This window comes from Mus caroli, unplaced genomic scaffold (assembly GCF_978045245.1).
Source record: "Mus caroli unplaced genomic scaffold, Mus_caroli_1 scaffold_20, whole genome shotgun sequence".
Classification (NCBI taxonomy): domain Eukaryota; kingdom Metazoa; phylum Chordata; class Mammalia; order Rodentia; family Muridae; genus Mus; species Mus caroli.
The window spans coordinates 31,781,056-31,791,750 of NW_028227275.1; the positions used below are offsets into that span (position 1 = coordinate 31,781,056).

Below are 10,695 nucleotides of genomic sequence, written 5' to 3' on the forward strand. Positions count from 1 at the left end.
TTCTGCGCTGTTTAGATGTCTAGAAAAATGTACAGAAGAATAAGAAAAAGGGGGGTCGGGTTCTAAGGCACACGGGGATGCATGCATTTATCAACAGCCAGCCACTCCTTCCTAGGCTGTCGGAAACCCGCAGGTTTTCTAGCTTTGAAGTTCCCTGCCAGTAGCAGGGGGCTAAGGGGAAAGCAGGAGGCGGGATCGCTGGGAGAACCGCTGCCCCCCGCCCCCATCCAGCAGCCAGGGACTGCACCCACCGGCGACACGGGTCGGGCCACACAGGAGCGCCCCGAGCGCGCAGGATCCTCTCCTCCGAGACGCGTCGGGCGGGCCGAGGTCTAGGGAGCCCCCGGGCCGGGCGTAGGGTCGAGCGGCCGCCAGGCTGGGCCCTCGGGGGCCCTCCCGCGCGGGCTTGGCCCGCACTCACATCCCGCAGCGGCGGACCCGGCAGCCGCCTGCAGCCCTCGCCCGGACAGACCGGCGCCTCCGGAGCCGGGGCCGCGGCCGAGGCGCCGACGCCGCGCGAGCTCGCCCAGAGCGGGGGCCCGCCCAGCCTGTCAGCGCGGCGGGAGGCCGGCGGTGGCCGCTGCTGCCCCCTTTCTGCTCTGCCTCAGCTTCCTGCAGCCCACGCCACGCCCACCGCGCGCCGAGCCCGTCCCCGCCCTCCAGGGGCCGCACGCCGCCTCCGCTCGGCCCCGCGACGCCGGCTCAGCTGCTCTGCTCCGCGGGCTCCGGCGCGGTGCAGCTTCGGGAAAGCGGCCCCGAGCGGCGGAGCGGGGCGTGGGCAAGCCGGCGGGGGTTGGCGGGGGGCGGAGGCCGGCACGCCCCACTGCGCCTGCGCCGCCCGCGGGGCCGCTCTGCGGGGCTGGGCCCGGACGGGGGAGGCGGTCGCGGGCTCCGGGGAAGCGGAGGCGCGCGTGGAGATTCCCGGGGCAGCCCCCGGGCGAGAGCGCGCGAGGAGGAGGAGGTGGAGCGGGGCGGGTGCGGGTTGGCGCAGCGTGCTTGCGGCCTCGGCTCGCCGAGGAGACGGCTGGGAATGAGTCAGCCCGGCCGGGAAGGCCCCGCTGCGTCCGAGCTGATAGGATTGGCGGCCGCTGCCTTCGCGGAGACTTTCCCCTTCCTGCTTTCGTTTCCACAGGCGGCTCCCTGCCCTAAGCGCTCGGCCCAGGGAACGTGGCACCGTGGACCGCGCGCTGAGACCCAAGTACCTGACTTCAGTTAACCACCACTTCTGCGAAGGGACCGCTTGGAAGAAGAAACGACGTATAGGGTCCCAAAGAGCCACGTTCATTCATTCAAGAATTTGTTCCCTGCTAGGCAAAGGCTCCCAGGAGAGGAGACAAAGGCATCCCCCATTCTGCATGTGCTATTCCCATAGAAGCCACAAAAGAGGCTTTAAATCTGCATTGCTCTTTGTGTGTGATTGCCAATAACGGGCACACACACACACACACACACACACACACACACACACAAGGTGAGTGGAGATGTTATTTTGAGATGACCAGAAAAGACCTCTTAAAGTGACATTTGAGCAGAAATGTGAAGGATGAGAACGATCCAGTCCTGGAACTATCTGGTTTCAAGAAAGGAGCTAAGAATGAAAAGGATTCTGAAAAGGGAATGTGTTTTAAGGACCAAGAAAGAACCCTCAATGGAACACAGTAAAAGGAAATGGGGCTAAATAAGAAGAAGACAAAGAAATAACTGGGGTCATTCTGTTTAGGGCTTCTTCTTTTTTTTTCTCTTAGCCCCAGGTTTGTCAATCGAAATGAAGCATTCACAACACCCATGTCTCCTTATATACATGATGGATGCTGTTATTCAGATCTTACATCTAATGTTTAAAAAAAAAGTGTCCTTTATTTTTGAGTCAAGGACTCACTATGTAGCACTTACTTGCCTGGAACTCACAGAAATCCCCCTACCTCTTCCTGGGGAATGCCGAGATCAAAGGTGTGAACCACCACACAATGCATGGTTTCTTTTAAGTAAATGTCACCAAAGCTAAAGATAAGGTGGGCAAGGGAAAAATAGATGATTAACAGTAAGCTTATAGGAGTTAAGTCCTTTGTCAACCCACACAGGAAAACTGAGTAACTTTGAAAATCATTCTCAGGTTAAGAGTGAGGCGGTGATAGCCTTGAATGTTGATCTCTCTTCACTCTGTAGTAGAATGCTTTCCAGCTCTCGATGCGATTCCTAGTAGAGGCATAAGCTAGAGATTTGTTCCACCTGTTAATCTTTTCACAGAGTTCCTGCATTCTCTAATAAAGATAAGGGAGAGTTCCGAGGAATCGGACAAAATCTTTTATGACCTTCAGAAACTCTGCACAAACAAGTATGGGGTGGAAGATAAGACGTTTAGATTTAGGACGTTTAGCATGGCCAGACTGAAAAAAATAAAAGTCAATAGCTAGTTGTCTGCTGTGGCACTGGGTGTAGAGACAGGAGGCAAGATTCTGTCCTTTCTCTGTGGTAGCAGAGCTGCCTTCCACACGCAAACAGTAACAAGACTGTATCGGTGTGTGAGATCAGCCCTTGTGTTCTATATCTTTGTATAGTTCTTAGGCTGTTGTGCTATAAAGCCAAGCCATAAGTGATACCACACTCAGGAGGCTGGGGCAAGAAGGTTCTGAGTTCCAGGCCAGCTTGGGCTACAAAGCAAGACTTGGTTTCAAATAAACAAAGCAAGCCTAGGTTGGAAAATTCATGGCCAAGTGTTCCCAGCACCCACGTGGTATCTCACAACCATCTGTAATTTAGGATCTCAGTCTCCTGGAACTGAATCCCAGGCCTCCTTCTGACCTTGGATACTGAGCATACATGTAGTACACATATGTGCAGGCAAAACACCTGTCTACACATAAAGTAGACAGTCCTAAAAAAGAAGTTATGCAATAGAGGCTAGGTGGCCCAGGTTTCAATCAAGGCTTTTACCAAGACAGTCACTTGAATTTCCTAAACTTCCTGTTTATCCATGTAATGAAAAATATATCCTTCTCATCAGAATAAGAGGATTGAGTATAATAGCATCATCATACTTAAAGAGACATTTTGAAGATTGGATAGGAAGTATTTTAAAGCCCTTAAGCACAGCTATTAAATGTCTGTTATGGCCATGGAAGGGGCAATTTGCAGATGCCATCAAGCTGGGAAGTATAAAACACGCTCTATCTCATCAGTAATCCTGAGGCATTTGTCACAGTTGCACCCCAAGAAACTGTCTTAGCCGCCCTTGATAAAAGCTGAGTTGTAAAGGAGACAGGCGTTTTTTACTGTAATCTCATTCATTTTAAATAGCATCCAAAGTAATTGATTTCACTATAACGTTTGTGTGTGTGTGTGATCACTTTCTTCTGACTCATTGTCTCCTCCCACTGTCCTCTCTCATCCCCCTCACCCTCCTCTACTTGGTCCTTTTCCCCCTCTTAAATAGCACCTCCTTCTGTTCTCATGTCAGTATATTCTATTACCCTTTCTTCCCCCTTCCTCGCAATCAAGAACAGTTCCTCCCCTCTTGTGCACATTCTACTTCACACACACACACACACACAGAGAGAGAGAGAGAGAGAGAGAGAGAGAGAGAGAGAGAGAGGAGGCTCCTCAGATAAGAGAACTCAAGGGCATTTGTCTTCTAGAGTCCAGTGTACTTTCTGTAGCAGGATGACTTTCAGTTCCACCCATTTTCCTGCAAATGTCACAGCTTCATGTGTGTGTATACACCACTTTTCCATTATCCACCTCCCTGTTGATGGACACCCAGTTGTTTCTACTCCCTAGTTATTATGAATGACAGTTCAGCAATAAATATGGATGTGCAAGTGTTTCTCTGTGTGTGTGTGTGTTGTGTAATGGTGCAGCTGACTTACACGGCCTTCACACTTCTTTTTTTTTTTTATATATTTTTATTACATATTTTCCTCAATTACATTTCCAATATTATCCCAAAAGTCCCCCATAGCGCCCCCCACTTCCCTACCCACCCATTCCCATTCTTTTGGCCCTGGCATTCCCCTATATTGGGGCATATAAAGTTTGCAAGTCCAATGGGCCTCTCTTTCCATTGATGGCCGACTAGGCCATCTTTCGATACATATGCAGCTAGAGACAAGAGCTCCAGGGTTCTGGTTAGTACATCATGTTGTTCCAACAATAGGGTTGCAGATCCCTTTAGCTCCTTGGGTACTTTCTCTAGCTTCTCCATTGGGAGCCCTGTGATACATCCAATAGCTGACTGTGAACATCCACTCCTGTGTTTGCTAGGCCCCGGCATCGTCTCACAAGAGACAGCTATATTTGGGTCCTTTCAGCAAAATCTTGCTAGTGTATGCAATGGTGTCAGCGTTTAGAAGCTGATTATGGGACGGATCCCTGGATACAGCAGTCTCTAAATGGTCCATCCTTTCATCACAGCTACGAACTTTGTCTCTGTAACTCCTTCCCTGGGTGTTTTGTTCCCAATTCTAAGAAGGTGCACAGTGTCCACACTTTGGTCTTCATTCTTCTTGAGTTTCATGCGTTTATCAAATTGTATCTTATATCTTGGGTATCCTAAGTTTTGGGCTAATATCCACTTATCAATGAATACATATTGTGTGAGTTCTTTTGTGATTGTGTTACTTCACTCAAGATGATGCCCTCCAGGTCCATCCATTTGGCTAGGAATTTCATAAATTCATTCTTTTTAATAGCTGAGTAGTACTCCATTGTGTAAATGTACCATAATTTCTGTATCCATTCCTCTGTTGAGGGACATCTGGGTTCTTTCCAGCTTCTGGCTATTATAAATAGGGCTGCTATGAACATAGTGGAGCATGTGTCCTTTTTACCGGTTGGGACATCTTCTGGATATATGCCCAGGAGAGGTATTGCTGGATCCTCCGGTAGTACTATGTCCAATTTTCTGAAGAACCGCCAAACTGATTTCCAGAGTGGTTGTACAAGCTTGCAATCCCACCAACAATGGAGGAGTGTTCCTCTTTCTCCACATCCTCGCCAGCATCTGCTGTCACCTGAATTTTTGATCTTAGCCATTCTGACTGGTGTGAGGTGGAATCTCAGGGTTGTTTTGATTTGCATTTCCCTGATGATTAAGGATGTTGAACATTTTTTCAGGTGCTTCTCTGCCATTCGGTATTCCTCAGGTGAGAATTCTTTGTTCAGTTCTGAGCCCCATTTTTTAATGGGGTTATTTGACTTTCTGGAGTCCACCTTCTTGAGTTCTTTATATATATTGGATATTAGTCCCTTATCTGATTTAGGATAGGTGAAGATCCTTTCCCAATCTGTTGGTGGTTTTTTTGTCTTATTGATGGTGTCTTTAGCCTTGCAGAAGCTTTGTAGTTTCATGAGGTCCCACTTGTCAATTCTCGATCTTACAGCACAAGCCATTACTGTTCTATTCAGGAATTTTTCCCCTGTGCCCATATCTTCAAGGCTTTTCCCCACTTTCTCCTCTATAAGTTTCAGTGTCTCTGGTTTTATGTGAAGTTCCTTGATCCACTTAGACTTGACCTTAGTACAAGGAGATAGGAATGGATCGATTCGCATTCTTCTACATGTTAACAACCAGTTGTGCCAGCACCATTTGTTGAAAATGCTGTCTTTCTTCCACTGGATGTTTTTAGCTCCCTTGTCGAAGATCAAGTGACCATAGGTGTGTGGGTTCATTTCTGGGTCTTCAATTCTAATCCATTGGTCTATTTGTCTGTCACTATACCAGTACCATGCAGTTTTTATCACAATTGCTCTGTAGTACAGCTTTAGGTCCGGCATGGTGATTCCACCAGAGGTTCTTTTATCCTTGAGAAGAGTTTTTGCTATCCTAGGTTTTTTGTTATTCCAGATGAATTTGCAGATTGCACTTTCTAATTCGTTGAAGAATTGATTTGGAATTTTGATGGGGATTGCATTGAATCTGTAGATTGCTTTTGGCAAGATAGCCATTTTTACAATGTTGATCCTGCCAATCCATGAGCATGGGAGATCTTTCCATCTTCTGAGATCTTCTATAATTTCTTTCTTCAGAGACTTGAAGTTTTTATTATACAGATCTTTCATTTCCTTAGTTAGAGTCACGCCAAGATATTTTATATTATTTGTGACTATTGAGAAGGGTGTTGTTTCCCTAATTTCTTTCTCAGCCTGTTTATTCTTTGTGTAGAGAAAGGCCATTGATTTGTTTGAGTTAATTTTATATCCAGCTACTTCACCGAAGCTGTTTATCAGGCTTAGGAGTTCTCTGGTGGAATTTTTAGGGTCACTTATATATACTATCATATCATCTGCAAAAAGTGATATTTTGACTTCATCTTTTCCAATTTGTATCCCTTTGATCTCCGTTTGTTGTCGAATTGCTCTGGCTAGGACTTCAAGTACAATGTTGAATAGGTATGGAGAAAGTGGACAGCCTTGTCTAGTCCCTGATTTTAGAGGGATTGCTTCAAGCTTCTCACCATTTACTTTGATGTTGGCTACTGGTTTGCTGTAGATTGCTTTTATCATGTTTAGGTATGGGCCTTGAATTCCTGATCTTTCCAAGACTTTTATCATGAATGGGTGTTGGATCTTGTCAAATGCTTTTTCCGCATCTAACGAGATGACCATGTGGTTTTTGTCTTTGAGTTTGTTTATATACTGGATTACGTTGATGGATTTCCGTATATTGAACCATCCCTGCATCCCTGGGATGAAACCTACTTGGTCAGGATGGATGATTGTTTTGATGTGTTCTTGGATTCGGTTAGCAAGAACTTTATTGAGGATTTTTGCATCAATATTCATAAGGGATATTGGTCTGAAGTTTTCTATCTTTGTTGGGTCTTTTTGTGGTTTAGGTATCAGAGTAATTGTGGCTTCATAGAATGAGTTGGGTAGAGTACCTTCTGTTTCTATTTTGTGGAATAGTTTGTGAAGAACTGGGATTAGATCTTCTTTGAAGGTCTGATAGAACTCTGCACTAAACCCATCTGGTCCTGGGCTTTTTTTAGTTGGGAGACTATTAATGACTGCTTCTATTTCTTTGGGGGATATAGGGCTGTTTAGATCATTAACCTGATCTTGATTCAACTTTGGTACCTGGTATCTGTCTAGGAACTTCTCCATTTCATCCAGGTTCTCCAGTTTTGTTGAGTATAGCCTTTGGTAGAAGGATCTGATGGTGTTTTGGATGTCTTCAGGATCTGTTGTTATGTCTCCTTTTTCATTTCTGATTTTGTTAATTAGGATGCTTTCCCTGTGCCCTCTAGTGAGTCTGGCTAAGGGTTTATCTATCTTGTTGATTTTCTCAAAGAACCAGCTCCTTGATTGGTTGATTCTTTGAATAGTTTTTCTTGTTTCCACTTGGTTGATTTCACCCCTGAGTTTGATTATTTCCTGCCGTCTACTCCTCTTGGGTGAATTTGCTTCCTTTTGTTCTAGTGCTTTTAGGTGTGTTGTCAAGCTGCTAATGTGTGCTCTCTCTAGTTTCCTTTTGGAGGCACTCAGAGCTATGAGTTTTCCTCTTAGAAATGCTTTCATTGCGTCCCATAAGTTTGGGTATGTTGTGGCTTCATTTTCATTGAACTCTAAAAAGTCCTTAATTTCTTTCTTTATTCCTTCCTTGACCAAGGTATCATTGAGAAGAGTGTTGTTCAGTTTCCACGTGAAGGTTGGCTTTCTATTATTTATTTTGTTATTGAAGATCAGCCTTAGGCCATGGTGATCTGATAGGATGCATGGGACAATTTCAATATTTTTATATCTGTTGAGGCCTGCTTTGTGATCAATTATGTGGTCAATTTTGGAGAAGGTACCATGAGGTGCTGAGAAGATGGTATATCCTTTTGTTTTAGGATAGAATGTTCTGTAGATATCTGCCAGATCCATTTGATTCATAATTTCTCTTAGTTTCACTGTGTCCCTGTTTAGTTTCTGTTTCCATGATCTGTCCATTGGTGAAAGTGGTGTGTTGAAGTCTCCCACTATTATTGTATGAGGTGCAATGTGTGCTTTGAGCTTTACTAAAGTTTCTTTAATGAATGTGGCTGCCTTTGTATTTGGAGCTAGATATTCAGGATTGATAGTTCCTCTTGGAGGATTTTACCTTTGATGAGTATGAAGTGCCCCTCCCTGTCTTTTTTAATGACTTTGGGTTGGAAGTCAATCTTATCAGATATTAGAATGGCTACTCCAGCTTGTTTCTTCATGCCATTTGCTTGGAAAATTGTTTTCCAGCCTTTCATTCTGAGGTAGTGTCTATCCTTTTCTCTGAGATGAGTTTCCTGTAAGCAGCAAAATGTTGGGTCTTGTTTGTGTAGCCAGTTTGTTAGTCTATGTCTTTTTATCGGGGAGTTGAGTCCATTGATATTAAGAGATATTAAGGAAAAGTAATTGTTGTTTCCTGTTATTTTTGTTGTTAAAGTTGGCATTTTGTTCTTGTGGCTGTCTTCTTTTAGGTTTGTTGAGGGATTACCTTCTTGTTGTTTCTAGGGCGTGGTTCCTGTCCTTGTATTGGTTTTTTCCTGTTATTATCCTTTGAAGGGCTGGATTCGTGGAGAGATAATGTGTGAATTTGGTTTTGTCGTGGAATACTTTGGTTTCTCCATCTATGTTAATTGAGAGTTTGGCTGGGTATAGTAGCCTGGGCTGGAATTTGTGTTCTTTTAGTGTCTGTATAACATCCGTCCAGGATCTTCTGGCTTTCATAGTCTCTGGTGAAAAATCTGGTGTAATTCTGATAGGCTTGCCTTTATATGTTACTTGGCCTTTTTCTCTTACTGCTTTTAGTATTCTATCTTTATTTAGAGCATTTGTTGTTCTGATTATTATGTGTCGGGAGGTATTTCTTTTCTGGTCCAGTCTATTTGGAGTTCTGTAGGCTTCTTGTATGTTCATGGGCATCTCTTTCTTTAGATTTGGGAAGTTTTCTTCTATAATTTTGTTGAAGATGTTTGCTGGACCTTTGAGTTGAAAATCTTCATTCTCATCCACTCCTATTATCCGTAGGTTTGGTCTTCTCATTGTGTCCTGTATTTCTTGGATGTTTTGAGTTAGGATCTTTTTGCATTTTACATTTTCCTTGATTGTTGTGCCGATGTTCTCTATGGAATCTTCTGCACCTGAGATTCTCTCTTCCATCTCTTGTATTCTGTTGCTGATGCTGGTATCTATGGTTCCAGATTTCTTTCCTAGGGTTTCTATCTCCAGTGTTGCCTCTTTTTGGGTTTTCTTTATTGTGTCTACTTCCCTTTTTAGGTCTAGTATGGTTTTGTTCATTTCCATCATCTGTTTGGATGTGTTTTCCTGTTTTTCATTAAGGACTTCTACCTGTTTGATTAGGTTATCCTGTTTTTCTTTAAGGATTTGTAACTCTTTAGCAGTGTTCTCCTGCAATTCTTTAAGGGATTTTTGTGCTTTCTCTTTATTGTCTTCTGCCTGTTTAGCAGTGTTCTCCTGCATTTCTTTAAGTGTGTTATTAAAGTCCTTCTTGAAGTTCTCTATCATCATCAGGAGATATGCTTTTAAATCCGTGTCTAGCTTTTCCGGTGTGTTGGGGTGCCCTGGACTGGGCGAAGTGGGGGTGCTGGGTTCTGATGATGGTGAGTGGTCTTGGTTTCTGTTAGTAAGATTATTACGTTTACCTTTCGCCATCTGGTAATCTCTGGGGTTAGTTGTTATCGTTGTCACTGTTTAAAGATTGGAGCAGAAGCTGTGTTCCACTCACCAGCAGTCTCTAAATCCTGCGGCGGGGGTCGTGGGTAGCTGACGGTACCCCGGTGCTGGTCCAGCCGGAAGAGGCCTGTGGTCCTACACAGGCCGTTTTTCTGCTTCCCTAACTAATGCAGTCTCTGGTCCTGCGTGCAATTGGATTGGAGCAGAAGCTGTGTTCCACTCTCCAGAAGTCTTAAGATCCTGTGGTGGGTGTTGTGGGTAGCTGGTGAGTGTCAGCCGACCCTGCGCCCCAGCTGCCCTGGTGCTTTTCTGACCGGAAGAGGGTTGTGGCCCTATGTAGGCCGGATTTCTCTCTCCCCAACCAGAGCAGTCTCAGGTCCCGCGTGATTGGACTGGAACAGAAGCTGTGTTCCACTCACCAGCAGTCCCAAAATCCTGTGGCGGGGGTCGTGGGTAGCTGGCGGGTGTCAGGCAACCCTGCGCTCCCGCTACCCCGGCGCTGATCCAGCCGGATGAGGCCTGTGACCCTACTCAGGCCGGTTTCTGCTTCCCTAACTAATGCAGTCTCAGGTCCCCCGCAATTGGATTGGAGCAGAAGCTGTGTTCCACTCACCAGCAGTCCCAAAATCCTGCGGCGGGGGTCGTGGGTAGCTGGCGGGTGTCAGGCAACCCTGTGCTCCCGCTACCCCGGTGCTGATCTGGCCGGATGAGGCCTGTGGCCCTACTCAGGCCGGTTTCTGCTTCCCTAACTAATGCAGTCTCAGGTCCCCCGCAATTGGATTGGAGCAGAAGCTGTGTTCCACTCACCAGCAGTCCCAAAATCCTGCGGCGGGGGTCGTGGGTAGCTGGAGGGTGTCAGGCAACCCTGCGCTCCCGCTACCCCGGCGCTGATCTGGCCGGATGTGGCCTGTGGCCCTACTCAGGCCGATTTCTGCTTCCCTAACTAATGCAGTCTCAGGTCCCGCGCAATTGGATTGGAGCTGAAGCTGTGTTCCACTCACCAGCAGTCCCAAAATCCTGCGGCGGGGGTCGTGGGTAGCTGGAGGG

The 10,695-nt window shown here is 46.0% G+C and overlaps 1 protein-coding gene across 1 annotated transcript in view; it reads right to left on the bottom strand.

Annotated features, from left to right (window-relative positions):
• The window catches only part of Jak2 (Janus kinase 2), a 62,474-nt gene extending 61,735 nt beyond the window's left edge, over positions 1–739 (bottom strand). Inside the window, exon 1 of the mRNA XM_021151607.3 lies at positions 252–739. The gene's annotated coding sequence lies outside the window, so the exon portion shown is untranslated. The remainder of the gene's footprint in view (positions 1–251) is intronic.
• Between the last annotated feature and the right edge of the window lie 9,956 nt (positions 740–10,695).